Source organism: Artemia sp. Qi Xiang Cuo, chromosome 5 (genome assembly GCF_049724085.1).
Source record: "Artemia sp. Qi Xiang Cuo chromosome 5, ASM4972408v1, whole genome shotgun sequence".
Classification (NCBI taxonomy): Eukaryota; Metazoa; Arthropoda; class Branchiopoda; order Anostraca; family Artemiidae; genus Artemia; species Artemia sp. Qi Xiang Cuo.
Window position 1 is genome coordinate 34,201,819 of NC_142798.1, and position 10,481 is coordinate 34,212,299.

The 10,481-nt window shown below is 37.6% G+C and overlaps 1 non-coding gene across 1 annotated transcript; it reads right to left on the reverse strand.

The window, feature by feature from the left end:
- Positions 1 to 9,839: 9,839 nt before the first annotated feature.
- On the reverse strand, positions 9,840 to 10,003 carry LOC148952062 (U1 spliceosomal RNA). The gene has a single exon (XR_016141823.1). It is a non-coding gene; the product is annotated as a U1 spliceosomal RNA (small nuclear RNA).
- Positions 10,004 to 10,481: the final 478 nt, after the last annotated feature.

Sequence of the window (10,481 nt, forward strand, 5' to 3'; positions counted from 1 at the left end):
TATTCACCTGTAAAGGTGTATATGCATACGACTATTACTGTTCTGGCGCTACCTTAAGTGAGGAAAAACTACCTCCAATTGAAGCTTTCTATAATTCACTCACCAACAGTGAATGCACTGCCGAGGAATACGAATGTGCGAAGAGGTTATTGGCTAAGGGTAATTGTAAAAATGGGTTGTATTATTGTAGACTCTACTTGGCCAGTGATGTTTTAACTCTGTTACATATTGTCTGTAAAAACAAAGACCAAATCTATTAAGAGTTTGGACTAGATATAGGTTACTATTTCTCCACACCAAATTTGGTGATGGACTTGACTTTGAAGATTTGTAAGGAGGAAATTGGGTTGATCAAAGATGTTTATAGACACCTTTTTGTAGAAAGATCAATGAGGGGGGGGTATGTTTTTCATGGGGATCGCGTTTTGACAACAGATCCAAGCGGGCAAGATACTGGTGTAAAGTCAAATGCAGTTTTCCTTACATGAACTCATTGTATCACTCGGCAATATCTCACTACTCTTTGCGGTATGGAAACTATAAATGACTTGACAATCCTTTGTGAGATCTTCGACATTCAAACCGTCAAGGAAAATTGGCCGCAAGGATGGTTCTTTGAAATTGACGGTCAAATTCCACTGGTACTTCATGATTCAGTCAAGGATTTTGTTTGCCCCTGTATCAATCGACCAGTGACAAAGGACTCACTAAGTCCATACAATCGATAACCAGATGAGGATATGGGGATGCTCTGAAACTCCTCAAATTAGAAACTGATTATGCACTGAGACTCTAGAGAGAATTTCGTAATTTTCCATATGGTTTTGTACTTGATGGCGAACAGAAAATTCAAGACTACGAATACGCAGAGGTTATTACAATTTACTCAAAAACCTTACTTAGAAAGCCCTATTGACTTCTTTGTCAATATACAGTCTCGGGCAAACAGTAAAGTAGAAAAGGAAATGTACAAGCTCATTTTAAAATCAGCGTTTGGCAAAATGTTTGAAAGCGACGGAACAGATTTCGCTGTGACGTAGTGACTGACCCTCAAGAATGTGCACGAATTATTGCAGACTCCAATTTTACATCGTTCACGAGCATAGAGGCAAGCATGGTTCTTCTACACAGGAAAAAGAGAAATGTGGTGCTGAACAAAAATATAGCGGGAGGTAGTTCAGTACTGGAAATTTCCAAAAAACTCATGTTTTTGTTCTTTTACAATGTGTGCAAGGTACAATGGCCAAGGGAGGGGGAGGTTCAAGTTTATTGTGGGGAAACAGATTCTCTGCTGTTAAAAGTAAAAACCGGGGATCTCTTAAATGATTTAGAAAATGAGGAACACATCAACTCGCGGATAGATTTCACTAACTGGAATGCATCCCTCTACCCTGAGTTGGTGAAACGTCAGGCCCCCAATCAGCTACTCATGTTAAAATCAGAGACGGGGAGCGATTTGATATCCAATGGGGTGTTCCGGGGTCCTAAAGTTTATTGCATAGAAGCTCACAATAAAGATGTAAAACAGGCGTGTAAAGGGATGCCTACACATTTTGTAAAGAAATTTCAACATGAGTGTCTACAGAACCTGTGTAGAAAGTAGTCTAGTACCGAGAGCACAAGTGCTTGCAATTCACTCTCTGCAGTATAAAAGTTATACTCTTAGTGTGGAAAAGAATGCCATGTCGTGTTTAACCGACAAAGTTTTTGTGCTCGATAATGGTTTAAATGTACTCCCCCACGGCCACTATTGAATTTCAGACCGGGTTGAATGTGTAGACTATCGCAACCAACTTGGTCTGGATAAATTAACCTAACCCAAACCAAACCTGATAAATTAACTTAAATGCTCTAACCTAACCTAACCTTTCATGAACTAACTTAAATGTTCCAACCTAACCCAACCTTTCATGAATTAACTTAAATGCTCAAACCTAACCTAACCTGCAACAGCAGCGGCGGCAAACACTGTATACAGTTTTTCCACAGCGATCCCGGGGGGTGGGGGTCCCGCCTGCGGCCGGCCTTTGGCCCGCGGTTCTCGGGGGGGGGGGGGTCCCTCCCGCAGCTGGCCTTCGGCCCATGGCTCTCGGAGGACGGGGGCCCCACCCGCGGCCGGCCTTCGGCCCACGGCTCCTGGGGGGCCCTTAGGGGGGGGGGTATTCCTTTAAATTCATAGTGTTCAACGGTGCTATTGTTCCTGTTTTTATGTCAATATGTTTTTGTACAAATAGTGCTGTTGTACAAAAATGTGTGTGTGTGTACTATTCTTGATGTACAAAAAAGTGTTTTTTATGACAATAAATGTTGTTGTACAAATAGTGTTTTTCTTGTTGAACAAAAATGTTTTTGATAATAAAAAATGTTTTTGTACAAATAGAGTTGTTGTTCTTGCTGTACAAGTGTTTATGATCATAAATGTTGTTCTTGTTGAACAGAAACATGTTTTTATGTTAATAAATGAATGAAATATTGTTTTTGTTGCTAACATAGATAGATCTACCGGAAAATTATTATTACTACTTATTCACTGGACATGTATGGTTTACAGTTAGTTGTAGTCTGACTGTGGTCGGCAGTACCATGTACGAATTAAAAGAACCGTCCATATCGTTTCTGTTTGGCCTACCAATATCGGGGAAAACGAAACTTTTAGCTAAAACATTTCAAAATTGTAATAAAATTTTTTTGAAAAAAACAAAAAAACACTATTATTGCTATAGCATTTGGCAGGAATCCTACGATCAAATAAGAGCTATTGCCACATACATGCCAATACAATTCATACGGGGACTTGATGTTTTCAATAGTATTGAACCAAACTCTTAGCTGATTAGTGATGATTTGCATGGATCGATTTGACTCTTTTCAGATCATATACTGAAGCTGTTAAACAGTCACTCTCGTTATAAACATGTTTCCATAGCTCTGGCTTTACGGAATCTACTTTATCAGATCAAGTGTAAACGACTCCTCGTATTGAATTGTGTAATTTATATTTTTTACCGTGATGTTCGTAATTCTAGCTCGCTAATAACGCTCAATAAGCAAGTATATCCAGGCACTCCCAAATTTCTGCTGTCAGCGTACACTCAGGCGACAAATAAGCCCTACGGGTACATTTTGCTAGATCTTAATCAGAGCACACTTGAGGATCTACGTCTACATATATTTTCGACAAAGAAATTACTGTATATTTTCCGGTGAACAGTAGAAAAGGTTATTAGTTGCCATCATGACACTGAAGAAACTACACGAACAACGGCATTTATTTTCCGTTTAGGCACTTCAAAACCTCCACTCAAGAAGGCCATACTCAAGCATGGTGTTGACAATGATTTCATTAATGTAATATCTGAGATTTGTTTACATTTAACTGAGGGACATGTACACATTCGAGAAGGTGTTAGAAAACAGTCAAAGCAACAGTGTGCCACTGTACGCTTATTGGCTTGCTGAAACATAGGACAAATTTTAAAAGAAAACGTCTTATTCAAGCGGGCGGTAGCTTTTTTACACTTTTACTGATAATAATTGCAGGACTTGTAAACAGTTTTCTCTAGATGGCTAAACCCTATAAATTAACGCCATTTGAACTTGTTCTCTCTCCTGTGGAACATTTTGAAGACAATCTAAGCAAATTCGTTCATGATGAGAATATTGCCGATGACAAAAAGCTAGTTTTACTTCAAGATACATTGCGACATGTGGACAAACATAGACCTTATCGTGAGCGATCCACCGCCATCGTCACAGATCCCCCTAAACAGGAAACATCTCCTCAAGATTCTGAACAATATAAAGGAGAAGGAATTGAATTCCATAGTGACAACAATTGGAACCTATTGCCAGTGACCTATCGAGAACAGAGTAAAAGGGTATTAACATATCTCATATTGGAAACTGGTGATGAACATCAAGTTCAAGTCGATAGCACAGGGAAACGAATTATAATTCAGGGAAAAAGTTATAATCTAGTTGATTGAATTTTTGATATGGTGACGAATCGTAAAGGACTTATCATTTGACAATAATCTATACACCTTCCTAAATGCATCAAACTTCCCCAAAAGTCTTATTGGCAATAAGAAAATTCTAAAGAAACTAAGAAAATATAGTCCTCCAACAACGCCAACACCACCATTTAAACAAGAAGAAGATTCAATATTAGAAAATAATAGCAGCAGCAGCAGCAGCAGCAGCAGCAGCAACAGCAGCAGCAGCAGCAGCAATGATTTTATAACACCAGTGGCTGCTAGTCAAAAGCGAAGACGGATTGATTCACCCTCCAGTGTGCAAAAGGGGAGTGGAGATTACACTACGTTTTTGGGTTCAAAATGGTTGAAGTTCACGGTGCGTATGAAGTGGCTCTTGTCGACTGTATTCTCAAAAATACATATGATATCCTGAGAATAGATCTCAAATTTGATATAAAAATTAGACCCTATGATTGGCCACCACCCTCAGGTGATCAAGAACAAATTCAAAAGATCAATTGGATGAATTATCCATATATTGAATTACCCTATGAAGAACTCACCTGTATGAATGATTTATGTCGTTCTATCAATAAAAGAATTTCCGCTCGTAAAAAAGGAGCTTTTCATTTCAACTATTCAAAAGAGGAAGGCAAGATCTACATTATTTCACCTATTGCCAATGAAAAGGTTATTCTCAATGATAATCTAAAGGATGTTCTTGGCTTTAAGCTCAATATAATCAATGTTAAAGTGCTGGAAACACTAATTTTATTTTTGTTTACTATTCGCCTGCCTTCTCCACGGACACTTGTATATTTCTCTACGCTTCATTTGTGGAAACATCCCGGGTCGGCAATAGCAATGCTCCCCTCCTACGAGTTCTTGAGCGAAAACCAATCAAGAACATATTCACAACTACAATATAAAGCATCTTCAGATATACCCGAGAACACTTCCTATTTGGAACTCTGTCAGTTAACACTAAGAACTGAATTAGGTGATCCTCTAGAAATGTCAAAAGGTTTGGCTGTGATTACTGCCATTTTCGACCCATCGTTCAACAAAAACAAGATGTCTAATAGAAAAATGGTATTCATTTGTCCTGATATTGACTGCTATGTTAATACTCTTGGCCCAAGACGACAGGGCAATGGAATGGGCTATTACAAAGGTTACTCATCGATGTCTAGCTATGGTCTTGGCAGCTGGTTTGCTAAGATATTTCGCTCTGCACTACCTCTGGCTAGAAAATATATTGTACCGGCTGCGACAGATTTTGCATCCTCTACACTATACGATTGGGCCTCTGGCGAGGATTTAAAAAAAGTGCTTCGAAAAATCTTAGGTCCAGTGCGCGAACCCTTGGTGAGACATTAAAACAAAATGGAAAAGGTTTAAAAAGGTCGAGAAACAATGCATCACACATCAGTCTCTACTAAGGTCAGAAACGTAAGACATCCCCCCTGTCAAAGAAAAGAAGGAAAAAGACGACATATACTGTAAACAGTAGAAGAAGTCCAAGGAAGAGAACTGTTAGATGGAAACTAGATTTCTTTTCCTAAGGTCAGAAACGTAAGACATCACCCCTGTCAAAGAAAAGAAGGAAAAAGACGGCACATACTGTAAACAGTAGAAGAAGTCCAAGGAAGAGAACTGTTAGATGGAAACTAGATTTCTTTTCCTAAGATGTCATATCTTCCGCATAAGGATTCCCAACGTTCAATCACCTCCTCATTGAATCTATTCAATGCAGAAAATGTTGATGTGAGTTTAAAACATGGATACTATGAATAATTTTATCCTCAACAACCCCTCTCCGATAATATCCACTTTCAAATTTATTCCAATGAAGATTACTTTATGGACATGTCTTCGACATTTATAGATTTACGAATGAAAGTCCGGAAATCCGATAATTCATTGCCAATCCTTGCCGATGGAATATCGTATGAAAATTGTGTATTACATTATTTATTTCGTCAAATCAGTGTCTACATAAATAGCACACTGGTGAGCACAAGCAGCAATCTCTCCAACTATAACAGTCATATGCAATTTATTTTTATGACACCAAGGTCATACAAGGAATTGATAGGCACCTCCATTGGATATAAATATATTACTAATACTGATAGTACAGATGCACCTAAAAATACTGCAATTAGTGAATTATATCTAGTTGGAAAAATATATCATGAAATATTTAATATACCCCAATGGATACCATCCAATATTAAAGTATATATAAAATTGACGCTCGCTCCATCTAATTTCATATTGAGAAAATAAATTGCTGCCAATCCTGATGTAACTCTCTCCCTCACCTTGGCAATACCACATGTACGCACACAGCAGGTTATGAGTTCTGTTGCTTTGGCAGTGGAAAAACTGATACCGAGTAGATATAATATTAAAATACTTGTTCCTCAAACAATCACCAATCAACGTGACATTACCACTGGCTCAAGCACCGTCACTGAATCGTTCTTTATCAATTGCGAAATTCCATCGAAACTGGCCTTGGCATTTGTAAAACGCGCCAGTGCAATAGGATCGTGGACTGGATGCCCATATAAATTTGAATGTTTGGGCTTTCATCTCTTGTCTGCAAAGTAAATGGAATCCCACTCTACAATCTATCTTTTGATAAATCCTATAGGACATTGTATGAGTTGACCATCCAAACCCTAGATCATGATTCACAACTATTTAGAAAATGGTATAACCGAAGAAATGTTTGCTAAAACACACGGTATCATTGTATTGGATTTGTCTGGCACCCAGGATATGAGTATAGTACGTACGGAGAGTGTGCGTTTAGACTGTACATTTGCAGACCCATTAGCTGAGAGTATTGCAAGAATCTCACTAAATCAATTTGAAACCTATTGGGAAATCACTCCCGAAGGCAGTGTTCTACTAGACTTGGCACCATGAACACCAGTCAAATAATCAATGTATTTAACATGGACCAATACATGTCCAAATACAGATCCTATTGTCTGCCCTCGGACTTTCTTGGGAAAATTCAAATTGCCAACAATACCCTAATTATTGTTAATAGCACTCCATCGACTGCGCAGACGGGTCAATGGTTGCGCATCTTTCAAACTATGAAGACGATTGAATTTTTTGATCCTCTTGACCTACCTAATACATTCTATACTCCACACATCAGCAACTATATTGAGAGTAGTGGGAAAACTATTATTCAAAATCAGAAGAGAGTGCAGGATCTGACGACTAAAAGCAGTGGCTTCCATGCGCTACTATATTTTGTGTTCCAATGTCGCGGCTATACTGACAAGCAGTTTCGCAACATTTATGTAGATAATCTACGTCTGAACGAATTTATGGTGGAAAATATCCTCTCAGACCTGTATAATCTAGATTTAAGTGCCCTACGAGTAAAGCGCTTAAAAAATGTATGTGAATTTGTTTATTAACAAATGAAAAATGTATATATGCAGCATTGTCTTTATTCTTTACTTTAGATTTGTTCTTCTTCGGTGTAAAGGCAAGTGTCAGGAACCACTAGTGCTGGCAGATGATTTGAATACACTTTGTACTGATATTGACTGGCTGTAAAGTCAGGACCACATATTTTACTTTAAAATTCAACTTCACTCTTGTCATATCTCTTTGTATAGTCAATGATACTATTTGCATTCATATTGTTAAATTCATGTGTTTCAATCTGTCTATTTGAAGCAATATCACATAAAGTGTTTTCAACTGGTGAATCACATTCGGTAGCTGCCAAATAAAAATCGCTTGGTTTATAATCATAATAGGCAGTGTCGTCACAACAATGACGTAGAAATCAAAGTGTCTTGTTACTCCAACACTTGAATCGTAGATCAGATTCTTCCTCCCAAAATAATTTAAATCCACGACGATACCAATCTCGTAGAAATAAACTAAAATCACGTTTTGGGTTCTTTCCAATCATACCGGGGTAAGTATTCTCCCACTGATCACATTTGTCATAGTGGCAATTGGAGCATAGATGTCCTCTAGAGTGTGAGTCACAAATTTTTTCAAGACATGAATTACAACCTTTAATTTGTACTGCATATCCTCTATGTAATTTACAAGGATTGCAAAATTTGCACTTTTCATTATAGTCATCAATAATTGTACAAGTCTCACATTTTGTCCAACTGCCAAGAGTGTACATGCATAGTGGACATGTATAGAACGTCTTTTTTGGTTTCCGATGTCAACTCTCTCACAGCTAAAACGAAACTTATCCTCGTTCGATAAATTCAGAGGGAGGAACGGGAGAAGAGTTGCTCTGTGACACTACCTCTTTCGAATGGGGGGAGCCATCTACATTGAATCTATGGCAATGTTTTCAAAAGTATATCCACGATATAATTCTGCTTTGTTCCAATTAATATATCAATAAATTGAGAATAAGCCTTTGAGTCACATTGTAAAAGTTTCATACAATAGTCCAATGGGACAGAATCAGTTTTCATTATATTGTCAAGTGTTCCCTGTGAGAATATCTTGAAGGGATAACTCCAGAAAATCATCATCCAAAATCAAATGTTTTTCCATAATCACCAGATTCGATCTAATTCTCTGTTTCTCAAATTTATTCATTTTTTAATCCTATCACTCTCACTGCTGACTGTTGACTGACCATGATTCGTTAGCCTAACATTCTAACAAAGAGAAAGGGAACATTTTCGACTTCGAAACAATTTTATTGTATAATTAGAACAATAATACTACACATGTACAATTAGTGATATAGCTTATTATCTTCAATATGCTTCACTAATGCACTTAAAGCACTCTGAAGTCTTTTTACATACGCTATATCAACTTTTGCAGGGAAGCATAATTGATCCTCCATTTTAAATTTGCTCAAAGATATCACATATCTTGCATATACTTCATCCCATTCCAGACAAAGCCGTGATCCTCTCGTGATTTCCACCGCAATGTTTGGGGCTCTTGTATCATTGCCACCAACTCCGCTATCAACTTCTAATAGTGTAAACCTTCCACTCATCATTATTACAAATATATCCAAATGAGTAAAGTCAAACTGTTCTCACTCCTTGAATTCTATTCACACACTAATAACAACTATAACAAAAATCCTTTCCTTATATTCACTGCAATCCTGTCCCGTTAATATTTCCGACTCCCTGATTGGCCTAAAAAGAGACACGTGATCCTGTTCCCGTTAGACTCGATCAATAATCCAGCCGATTATGCAATCAATTTTTCAGAAAACTACTTCCCCTCTAGTGGATCAATACATTGCCCCGTTAGAATTTATTGCACAGGTGTAAACTTCGCCCCGGAGTCAGTAAGCTGAGAAACAACAAACAAATTGACATTGAAAAAGGTGTCATTGACCCTGTCCCGTTAGACTCGATAATTCAGCAATTGTTGTCATGAACATATGTTGACATCCAAGAAAACAATAAACAAATTGACCTTGAAAGAGGTGTCATTGACCCTGTCCCGGTAGACTCGATAATCCAGCAATTGTTGTCGTGAATTTATGTTGACATCCAAGAAAACAATAAACAAATTGACCTTGAAAGAGGTGTCATTGACCCTTTCCCGTCAGCGGATCAATAACACTGTCTATGCAGTTAGGTATTGTTAGAATCGATTATAGATGCCAGCACACGGTCCCGTCCGCGCTGGTACTGTCATTCGTACTAATATTTCAAACATGAAGTTTATCAAGAAATTAATATTTCAGAGATATTAATTTTACATTCCCATTATTGTCTTAACAACATCAAATTGTATACTTTTTTTTTATTTCAACTAATAAATATGTAACATATTAAAGGGGCCCAAAGGACAAAACTTTTAAGTGTGTGGACAGGGGTCACACGAATGCAGTCCCGCATTACCAAAAACTACGCTGTTGAGTTACCCCTATTTGAGGCAATCACAGGGGTCAGCCAAACCAAAGTGTAATTGAAAGGCCTTACCCTTGGAGCGCCTCATTCATGATCAGGGCAGCTTCCCAGCCAGGTAAGAATGTATTGTTACATTTTACTAATATATTTCGACATGAATCTGGTTTCTTTGAATGCCACTCAGAAGCTCCAATTTATTAAACAGATGCAGGTTTACAAAACTTTTTTACATCAATGAATCAAGTCTCTAAATTATTTTTGAAAATAGCAATGCCCCCTTTCATTTTCATATGAAAATGCCACATTTCATTTCATGTGAATAAAGTTGTGAGACTCTGTCTCACAACTTTATTTTTTAAAACAATAAAAAACTTTAGTGTAAAGAGCGAGGCGTTGATGAGGGGACAGCCTCTTTCATATACGGAATAATTTCTGTTCGTTTTAAGTTTTAATGTCGCTCCTTACTTTCAGTTTAAAAACTTGTTTTTATTTATTTAATAAAAATAAAGTTCGGCTTTGAAGGTTTCTTCTCCTTTAGCTTTTAAGCTGGATGGCAACCGCACCACCGCCTTTACACTGCACTATCAAAGCTTGGAAACTA